At 39.0% G+C, this 11,393-nt stretch overlaps 1 long non-coding RNA gene across 1 annotated transcript; it reads right to left on the reverse strand.

The window, feature by feature from the left end:
- Positions 1 to 5,364: 5,364 nt before the first annotated feature.
- Positions 5,365 to 6,507, reverse strand: LOC137164570 (uncharacterized). The gene is made up of 2 exons (XR_010923121.1): positions 6,420 to 6,507; positions 5,365 to 5,621 (listed from the first exon to the last, which is right to left on the reverse strand). It is a non-coding gene; the product is annotated as an uncharacterized lncRNA (long non-coding RNA).
- Positions 6,508 to 11,393: the final 4,886 nt, after the last annotated feature.

The following is an 11,393-nucleotide window of genomic DNA, read 5'->3' on the forward strand; positions in this document are numbered from 1 at the left end:
ATATTGGCTATTTACTATAGTTCCAGGATGCAAAAGGAATAATGCATTTGGGAAGTTTCCCTAAGCCCCAGAGTAAGTTAAGTTTAAGTTTTTTCTTTGTCATACAATCAGAAACACGGTGTAAGAGAACACTTGCACCATCTGTATCGCCTATAATTATCCTGAACTCAACACTAGATTTTGTGTCCCTATTTTTAAAAGAGATAGTGCTAAATAGATTTTAAGAACAGTAAGTGAACAGCACCACAGCACTAGTGAAACACCGTGAGCTTGGCAGTTCTCTATCAGCTGAGAGAAATAGCAAATGCATTAGGATCAGAACAGACTAATTTATTCTACTCTTTTATGTGCAGCATACTTGCAAATTCCACAGTGTCATGGTGAGGAGAAAAGTATGTTATAAAGTCTGTGTCATGTGCTATAAATTACCTGAGAGAGAGTCTTAAATTTGTAAAGGGAATTTAGATAATTTCCTTTATTTTAAAAAAATATAGTAAAAATCATCTTCTCAAATGTTCATACTAATTTTATATATAAAAATAGACATTAAGGTATGGCTATCATAACTAGACTGCTGCATTCTGATAGCCAGCCTTTGGGTCAGTTTATAGAACTTGGCAGTCTGCAGTCAAAGAGGAGCCAAACATTTTGTTATGGCTTTAAGGAAGGGTGAGAAAGTAAAGAAGGGAAGAAAAAGATGTATGAAGTCTTTGTTGAGATGTATGATGATTAGACTGACCTTACAAACCTTTAGACTAGATCCTGGGATCTGGCAGAGCTATTCTCTGAGCCAACACAAGACTAGAGGGGGGAGGGTGTGAAAAGTTGGCTATCAGCCACCTTTCTGTTCTTCAAATCCTGGGACTGGCTGGAGTCTGGTTCAGTCCATGGTGTAATTTAGCACAGCCTGGAGGCAGCCAATAGTAACAGTCCCACATCCCTGACAGGTCCTTAATGCCAGAGGACCAGGTAGCACAGGTTATGCCAACTTTATGCTTGCCGGAGATTCCTCTACCTCAGAAGAATTTCTAGTTGCCACATTAGGGCAACTTTGTAGCTACTTTGCATTGTCTGAGCAGCAGAGCAAAAAGCATCTGGAAGGGGGGCTGAGGATCTGAAACTCCTGAAGTTTTTTTTTTTTTTTGAAAGATCCCTCTTTAGGATGATTATGCTCAGGGCTTGTCTATGCACAATCTTGCAGTACTTTAATTTAGTCAGTTTAGTTATACTGGTGCAAAACTGTGTAGACACACACATCTGTTTAAAACTAGTTATATTGGTTCAGCTTGCCCTGTATATTGTATTTCTGAAATAAATCGCTTAACATAACTGCAGCAATTTAACTAACTTTGTTTAAAATCACACCAGTCAACTGTGTTTAGACCAGTAAAGTAGGAACCAAGGTGCCTTTATTAATAAGTAACAATACACAGTGTATTCAAATATTAATAGCAGTTGTACATATTCTATCAGTGGTAAAGTAGATTGTTATTATTGTTTTTTAATTTATTTATTTATTGTTTAAATTCCATACTGTGGTTTGGAATATTTAGCCATTCTTGTACTAAAGAAAAGAACACACTGCTCTCTTCCATGTACTGAAGCTTCTACAGGCTTGCCTACATGAGTTATTTCAGAATATATTCTGGAATAACTCCAAGCATGGTCACTCCTATTCCAGATTAGCTGTTCTTTAAATTCACACCATAATTTATTCTGGAATAATTTTCATTTATGGAGAAGCCCTTAAACACCGAAATATCAGAATTTATAGAAATTTATGTATTATGATACTGTGTTTTATGTGGAATACATGACCTAGTGCTGTACAATACTTAATGTATGTGATAGTAAAAAGGACATATTTTTCCTCCTTTGTAATTCTTTTGTCTGTTAACAAAAAGATAAGTAACATATAAACTATCTGTTGTAAATACTTCCATCCAAAATATTTGAATAGATTTTTTTAAGTAAGGCTTAGATGCTTCTTTGTAGAGCTTTTTATGCTTTTCGGTAGAGCCAGCTGTCACATGCTGTATGTGACTATGAAACTATTACAATACTATTTTTTGCATCCAACACCTTTAAATTCCTAGGAGTCTGTTGTCTTTCGAGGCAGCTGCCCTTTTGTGAAGTTGGGTATGTAGCAGGAGGAACACACTTTGCTCTCTCTTGGAGATTTTATTTTTCTTATTTCTTGTTTTATTATTTCATAAGAACATAGGAATGGCCATATGGGGTGAGACAAATGGTCCATCTAGCCCAGTATCCTATCTTCTGCCAGTGGCCAATGCCAGGTGTTTCAGAAGGAATGAACAGAACAGGGCAATTTCGAGTGATCCATTTCCTATTTTCCAGTCCCAGCTTCTGGCAATTGCATGTTAGTGATAACTGGAGCATGGGGTTGTGTCCCTGACCATCTTGGCTAACAGCCATTGATGAAACTTTCTTCCATGAATTTATCTAATTAATTTTTGAACCCAGTTGTACTTTTGGCCTTCACAACATCCCGTGGGAATGAGTTCCACAGGCTGACCGTGCACTGTATGAAGAACTACTTCCTTTAGTTTTTTTAAAACCTTCTGCCTATTAATTTCATTGAGTGACTCCTGGTTCTTGCGTTATATGAAGAGGTAAATAACATTTTTCAATTTGCTGAATCTGTACAGTTCATGAATTTATAGACCTCTATCATATCCCCCCTCATTGGTCTTCTTTATAAATTGGATAGTCCCAGTCTTTTTAATCTCTCCTTTTATGGAAGCTGTTTCATACCCCTGATCATTTTTGCTGCTCTTCTCTGTACTTTTTCCAATTTTAATGTATATTTTTGGACATGGGGTGATCAGAACTGTATGCAGTGTTCAAGGTGTGCACATGCCATGGGTTTATATAGTGGCAGTATGATATTTTCTGTTCTATTATCTGTCCCTTTCCTAATGGTTCCTAACAGAATATTTTTGACTGTGGCTGCCCATTGGATGGATGTTTTCAGAGAACTATCCACAGTGACTCCAAGATCTTTTTTATGAGTGGTAACAGCTAATTTAGAACCCATTATTTTGTATGTGTAGTTGGGATTATTTTTTCCAATGTGACCTTTGGAATTTCCAATGTGCTTTCCAATTTGCCCTTATCAACATTGAATTTCATCTTCCATTTTGTTGCTGAGTCACCCAAATTAGTAAAATCCTTTTTGTAACTCTTCTCAGTCAGCTTTTGACTTAACTACCTTGCATAATTGCATCATGCGCAAATTTTGCCAGCTCTTCACCCCTTTTTCCAGATTATTTATGAATATTTTGAATAGCACATGTCCCAGTTCAGATCCTTAGGGTACCCAGGTATTTACCTCTCTCCATGGTGAAAACTGACCATTTAGTCTTACTCTTTGTTTCCTATTTTTCAACCAGTTACTGATCCATGAGAGGACCTTCCCTCTCATCCGATGACTGCTTAGTTTGCTTAAGAGCCTTTGGTGAACAACCTTGTCAAAGGCTTTCTGAAAGTCCAAGTACACTGTATCAACTGGATCACCCTTGTCCACATCCTTGTTGTCACCTAATAGATTGGTGAGACATGATTTCTCTTTACAAAAGCAGTGTTGACTCTTCCCCAACATATCCCATTTATCTAAGTATCTGATAGCTCTGTTCTTTATTATTATTTTAGCCAATTTGCTTGGTACCGAAGTTAGGCTTACTGGTCTGTAATTGTCAGGATCACCTCTGGAACCTCTTTTAAAAATTGGTTTTATGTTAGCTATCCTCCAGTCATCTGTTGCAGAGGCTGATTTAAGTGATAGGTTACATACCATAGTTAGGAGTTCTTCAATTTCATATCTGAATTCCTTCAGAACTCTTGAGTGAATACCATCTGCTCCTGGTGACTTATTACTGATTAATTTATCAGTTTGTTCCTAAACCATCTCTGACACCTCAATCTAGGACAGTTCCTCAGATTTGTCACTGAAAAAGAATGGCTTGGGTGTGAGGATCTCTCTCACATTTGAAATGAAAACTGATGCAAAGTATTTATTTAAGCTTCTCTGCAATGACCTTGTCTTCCTGGAGTGATCCTTTAACATCTTTATTGTCCAGAGGCCCCACTGACTGCTTTTTCAGGCTTCCTGTATCTGATGTACTTTTAAAATGTTGCTATTCTTTTCTGTCTCTTTTGCTAGATGCTCTTCAAATTCTTTTTTGGCCTGCCTAAATATACTTTTATACTTGACTTGCCAGAATTTATGTTCCTTTCTGTTTTACTCGCTCGTATTTGACTTCCAGTTTTTAAAGGCTGTCTTCTTGTCTCTAACCCTCTCTTTTACTTTGCTGTTTAGCCATGATGGCACTTTTTTGGTCTTCTTACTATTGTTCTTTTAATTTGGGGTATAGATTTAGTTTGAGCCTCTGTTATGGTCTTTTTTAAATAGCTTTCAGGCATTTCATCCTTGTGACTATTGCTTTTAATTTCTGTTTAACTAGCTTCCTCATTTTTGTGTAGTTTCCCTTTTTGAAGTTAAATGCTACTATGGTGGGTTTCTTTGGTATTCTCCCCCCCAAGGATGTTAAATTTAATTACATTATGGTTGCTATTACCAAGTGGTTCAGCTATATTCACCTCTTGGGCAGATCTTATGTTCCCTTTAGGACTAAATCAAGAATTGCGTCTCCTCTTGTAGATTCCAAGAAAAGTTGCTCCAAGAAGCAGTCATTAACGTTGTCTAGAAATTTTATCTTTGCATCTCTTCCTGAAATGGCATATACCCAATTAATGAGAGTAGTTGGAACTTTTTTCATGTTTGTGAACCAATAAAGAGAGAGTGAAAAAAGTGAATATTGCAAAAGCAGATCTAATGGTCAGAATTTTTATAAATCTTCTTTACAGTGGAAATACTTTTAACATTCATATGCAAACTATATTAATGTTTTAGGCTTTCTTTAAAAGTATATGGATGTACATTTATACTAACATATATATATATATTGTACTTTATTAATAACAGTGCACAATGCTTTGCCGTTACAGCGTCCTCCAACTAAGGATTCCAAAGCATGTGTTTGGTGCAGAATAACTGTAGAAAGGTGTGTTCATTGGAGTATTATTATACACTGGTAACTACGCAAGCAGAAGTAATAGAAAATGTGTTTGCTGTAGCTAGGTGCATGGGTGATTAGAGCAGAATCATATAGCATGTGTATCAGTATATACCGGTACATGATGAGCCGGCATATTATCTGGATGAACTAGCTTTAGCTGGAGGCCTTTGTTTGCTGTGTGATCTGTTTAGTTTAATGTGAGTTTCAGGAGAGAAATGGAGGGGAAAGCAGCTGTGGACTAGGTGGTGAAAAGCCTCTTCTGTACTTTTTGTTTTTCAAAGCAAGCCAAGACAGGGTCTGAAACTCTGATGCTGCAAAGAAGCAACAGACCGTGTCTCAATGGTAAAAGTTCAGCATTAAAGCTGTGTTCACATACAAGGTGTTTGTACAAAGTGAAAAAAAAATAACCCAAGAGTTTCACTATTTGGGAAAGAGGCTGCACGTTTCACTCCTTCACAAGGTAACTCTGTACACAGGGTTTTCAGGCACAAACAGGAGCTGGAGCAGTCCTGAAGCCAGGACCTGGAATGTAAAAAACAGCTGTTTTGACTATAAATATACCAATGTGGCTTTTCATGTGAAGTATTTTTGTGGACCTTTCTACAAAAATGAAGTAGAAATTGTTAGTTTAACTGTTGGTGTTTTAAGTTAGATGTATATGGCAGTAACAGCATTCACATTCTAATGCATGAAAGTCACACTGTTATCAAGTTTCAGTCTTATCATATTAGTATCATATTATAGTGATGCCATTAATTCTGCAGTAGTTAAGTCTGTCAACCTTTCTGTTATAATCCCCAGAGTACAGGGGTTATAACTTGGATGGAAAACAAAATTACTCTGATTTATTTGAAAACATCTCCATACAGGAGTGATCATATTTTAATCAGGAGCATTTTGACTTATAAGCGTGTACAAAATGTACTTTAGGTGTTTTTAGAGTGACTTTTAGTGTTGTGAAAGGTGCCAATTTGACAGTCTCTAGAGACTGAAGTCCTCTTTTGCATTTAAACCCAGGCAACAGATAGAGCAGAGTAGCAGCTGTGTAAGTTTCACCACATGGCCTTGCCAATGTGCCTCAGTCCTGACCCAGAGAGAGTAATTTGTGAGTGGGCAGTTCAGTACTTGGCCTCTTTGCAGGCTAATTAGTATCATTGCAATTGTGGTGATATTTGTTGTAATGTAGACATTTATTCACTAGAAACACATTTCATATAATAAGCCACCCTATCAGTAGTCAGGCAAGCCATAGTTAGTTGTGGTACCACCACTCCAACGTCCTAAACCCTACCTAATAGGTAAAATAAAGCATTTCATTACCCAGTCAAAGACAAACAAAAGGCTTCCTGCAGCCAGAGGCTAAATCCTAGTCAGTGGTTCCATGAGAGTAAGGAGGCACATCAGCCTGGAAAAATTGTGATGAGATTTATCAGTGCAGGCAGAAGTCACCCAGCCATCCTTATCATGATGGTAGTGAAAAGCTAACAATATTTTACTCATTAAAACAAAAATTATTCAGTCTGGACAGGCTAGGCAAGTAGAATTTTGTGGGGATTTACTGCCATATAATCCAGCTCTGCATTAACCTCACTAATTCTGAACAGTTTGGGACAAGCATGGAGCAGCTGGAATCCCTCAGAGAAGAGTGTTGGCTCCTCCCAATATTAGAGCAGCTGCCAGTCTCTTCCTCTTCTTCATACAATGCTACTGGTGTTATTGCAACAACTCCTTTGAGCTGCCATGGCAGAGAAAGATAAGCAGCAGCCAGATCCCCACACCACTGACCTTTTCCCTAGATATTCTTGGTTCCTTTTAAGGGGTTGGGCATGGGCCATAGTTTGGGTTTGTGTCATCCCATCTCAGGATTCCTTTTAAACCCTGATAATTTCTGTCCCTCCTGACAGCTAGAATAACTGGGAATTAAGGAGCACATGGCTCCTTTAAAGGGGATTAGCCACCACTCCCCAAATCAGGAACACTGTGTGCATACAGCCTCTTACCAAGAATATTCCAAAGGGGGAAAGGGGCGGGGCAGAGTTGTAGCATTGTTAACCCCCACCCTTCAAGAGTCATGAAACTGGCCTAAAATCATAAGATTTAAAAAAAATATATAATTTAGAATTTTTATGTTGACCTTCTGGTTTTGAGACTTAGAGTTCACCTGGATCAAGCTTTGTTCCACAACTTCTCTCTCCTTTCTCTCCCCCCAACCAGAGCTGATATCCTCACCTAATTACATGATTTGAGAAGCTAGGGCTTCAAGAAAACCACCAAATATCATGAGACTTGTGATAAAGTCACAATAGTTGACAACAGTGGAGTTACAGACTCAACATCCTTCCCCTTCCAAAAGGAACAGATTGAGTCAGCCACATTGCAGCCCCCAGGGTGAGTGAGGCCCCTTTTGGGTACCACAAGACTATAGCCACAGAGCAGGTCTGGCCCCACACCATGCAGGAAACAAGCCCAGGTTTTGGCAGCATTTTAAATTAAGAGCCCAAAAGGATTTTTATCAGTGTGGCTTCTAAGTTAAATTAACCAAACAAATGACTGAGTAGCCCACCAGAATGTAGCTTCCTACATTCTAGCAGCTCTATTCAAGAGGAACCATCTCTAACAATCTTGTTAGCCAAATATTTAGCATTTTCCCCATTCTGACACCCCCCCCCCCCCAAAAAAAAAAAAACCCAAAACCAAATCCATTAGTCTTTTCTCTATTATCAGTGGCATTAACAAATGTACCCCTAATTATAGCTTTCCTTTACTAGTATATTTGCCCCTCATTATAGCTTTACTTTACTAGTGTATATATAGCTATCAACTAGCATAACCTGCTTCCTGCACCAAGAGAGCAGCATAGGCCAAGCTTCTCTAAGCACATTTTATAATATGCTGGGGAATTACCTAATTAGCCACAGCTGACTCCAGCTAGACTTCCCTCCTGGTCAGGTTCTCCTACAGTCCTTGTGCCTAGTGCATGCAGTTAAGGTCCTTTCTCCTACTGAGGGAGAGGATATTAAATGCTCTCACTGCTATTCCCTGTACAGAATAAATATACATCCAGTATACAGGAGTGAAATGGGTCCTGTTACAGATGACATCTACCCACAGTTATGGAAATTTGCCAAGCACTTTCTCTAGAATCTGCAAGGGGTTATCTAGAAATCAATGTAGAGGAGGTAACTAGACACAAAAAACTAACCAAACAAAAAATCATCAAGGGAATTCAGTAAATTCAGTAAATATTCAGTAAATACTTGGATGAGAGCAGTCATTGTAGGATTTAGTGTAATTATAAGGCAGATTAGTTAGAGGGAAATAGTTCTAACAGAGACCCTTAAACTGGCAGTAGTGGCCATATGTTTTTCTTATCATTCATTGTACCTTTTCCTTTAACCTATACTGAGCTGAGTGAATAGCTGCCACATTCTTGGGTTTGGAGTCTTTAAGTATATATGTGCTGAAATTGATATATTGCACTCAGTGAGAGCATTCTAGTAATGGTTACCTCATTCACCACCCAACAGTCTGTACCATGTGTCAGCTCATCAGTTTGTAACATACAGAAACATTAGGCTAAATTAATTGAAATAAATGATATTGCACCCACTTACTCCAGTGGTAAATTTGGCTCATCATTTCTTGATCAGTGTTTTTCCTGGCAGATGGTTTGTTGTGGTTGTCTTCAGCAGGAGTAGATGTTGAAGCAATCTCTCCTGATGACATTTTAAAATATTTGAAATTATCCTGTGTTTTATTTATTTTGTTCTCCCAGCAGAGCGTTAATGGATTTTGGCATTGAAATCTCATCTATTTCAGTTTGTGATATTGTACAGGCCAGGAGGGTCAGACATTTTAACAAAACATTTGAATAATCTATATTAACAAAGTCTGTGGAAAAGACGCTAATGCGTCCAAAGGCATACCCAGTCTTTTCACTTCATTCCTACAGGCAGCAGGCTCTATTATTTAACTTATATTATGGTAGTGTCTAGAGTCCTCAACTGGTTTAGTTTTGTTAGGCCCTGTACATCCCTATAATAAATGACAGTTCCTGCCCCCAAGAAGCTAAAATATCTAGTGATTAGAACAGATCCTTAGGAGTTCTGGGTTCTTATGCCTTCCTCTGCCATTGACTTGCTGTGTGATCTTCAGCAGGTTACTTAGACCCAGCTACACAAAGGTACTCAGGTACCTATGTCCCAGTTTTAGGCCCCACTGTGATTCACAAAACCCCTGCTCGGCCGCTACTTAGCCTTGTAGGTGCCTAAATTCACTTGGAGCCTAAATTTCCACTGTAACAATTTCCTAGCTATCTAAGTTTCTGCTTCCAGGCATGCACATTGCTGCCTCACTCTAGGCCTCTCCCACCTAAACCTCCAAGCAATCCACAAACCAGGGTGGATGGGTACTCCTCTGCCTTCCAATCAGGTAGGTCTCCTTGGAGGCTGTCTGCCAGATTGGATCCCATTCAAAATCTGGCTGAGGGAGGAGATGATGCACACCTTATGACTTTTAGCCCGGTGACTAGAGCACTCACCTGGGTGTTGGAAGAGCCAGATTCAGTTACCCCCTTTGCTTGATAGGGAGAAGGAATGTGAACAGGGGTCTCCCAGCTCTGAGGAATGTGCTCTGACCACTCAGCCATAAGATATTCTGATGTGGTGCTCCCTCAGCCTCTCCTGCTGAAGCTGTTCCATTGTGTACAAAAGAGCCATTGAAGCAGGGGGACTGGACCAGACATTGCATCTCTCACTTCCCAGGCAGGTCAGTACCCTAACCACCAGGCAGTAGCGTCATTCTCTTTCTCCCTCTCTTGCCCAGTGACTCTGAATTGAACCTAGTCCTCCCACATTTGCAGATGAGCTAAAAGTCATAAGGTGGGCACCAACTCCACCAGCCTTTTTATGATGAATGAAGCAGATGTCGAGCTTATTCCCATAAGAAACAATTTAGGTGCCTATACTACCTGGCTCCCGGAGTTCTCTGAATGTGTTCATAACATCATGGATAAAAAAGAACTGATTGGCATACTTTATTTAGATTTTTAAAAGGCCTTTGACAAGGTTCCTCACAAGAGGCTATTAAAGAAACTGTTTAGTCATAAGGTGAAAAGCAAAGTATTGTCATGAATCCAAAATCAGGTAGGAGACAGAAAGCAAAGAGAAGGATTAAATGGTCAATTTTCATCATGGCAAAAAGGAAATGAAAAATAATGGGAAATGAAATAATGAACATTGGAGGGATAAATTTAAACAACTTATAGCCTTTTATAAGGTTCTAAATTAACTGCATCAGCTCAGGAAAGGGACCTAGGAGTCATTGTTTATAGCTCAGAAGAACTCTGCTCAATGTATATCTGTGGTTAAAAAAGCTAACAGGATGTTAGGATGCATAAGGAATGGGATGAGTGAATAATCTGAAGAATATTATAATGCCTTTGCATAAATCAGTGGTGCACTTCATCTGTAATACTCTATGCATTACCCATCCCCAAAAGAATAGTGCAGAACTCAAGGGGTTTCAGAGAAGAGCAACAAGAATGATCAATGGCTGGAAAAAACTCTCAAATTGGGATTGTTTACCTTAGAAAGAAGATGATTAGAGGGGGCATGATAAAAGTATATAAAAAATGACTGGTCTAGTGCAGGTAAACTGGGAGCTTGTGTTCTCCCACTCTCATAAGACAAGGACAAGGGGACATTCAATGAAATTAGAAGGTGAGAAGTTCAAACTAATAAAAGGAAATGCTATTTTGCACAATGAGTGACTAAACTGAGGAACTCTGTCCCAAGAAGTCACTGATGCCAAGAACCTAGCAATATTTCACAAAGGATTGGACATTTTTATGGATTTCAAGACTATCTAGAGTCAACATAATTAATAACAAAAAATTTGTGGAATGATGTTAAACCTCATACTTCGGGGCTGAAGCCAATATCTACTAGCCACAGGATGAGACCTGATGTTGGGGGCATATTACCCCACATCTGCTACTGCAGGGTTCTTACGTCTTCCTCTGAAGCATCTGGCCATTTGTGCAGACAGGATACGGGACAAGATGGACCTTGATTCTGATCCAGAACAGCAATTCCTATCTTCCTGAGCCCTACGTGGCCACACAATATTACTACAGAACTCAGGCAGCAGTACTGCTTTTTATGCCAGAAGTGTGGAAACTCTTCCCCAAAAGGAATCTCGAAACCGAATTTACAAGTCGTTAGCCATCAATTTCCAGGGTGGACCACGAGGAGGTCAGTTATAATTCCACCCCAGCTTATTTAGGGATAAAGG

Source organism: Emydura macquarii, unplaced genomic scaffold (assembly GCF_026122565.2).
Source record: "Emydura macquarii macquarii isolate MOO-44397 ecotype Brisbane River unplaced genomic scaffold, CSIRO-AGI_Emac_v2 contig_2676, whole genome shotgun sequence".
NCBI classification, from domain to species: Eukaryota; Metazoa; Chordata; order Testudines; family Chelidae; genus Emydura; species Emydura macquarii.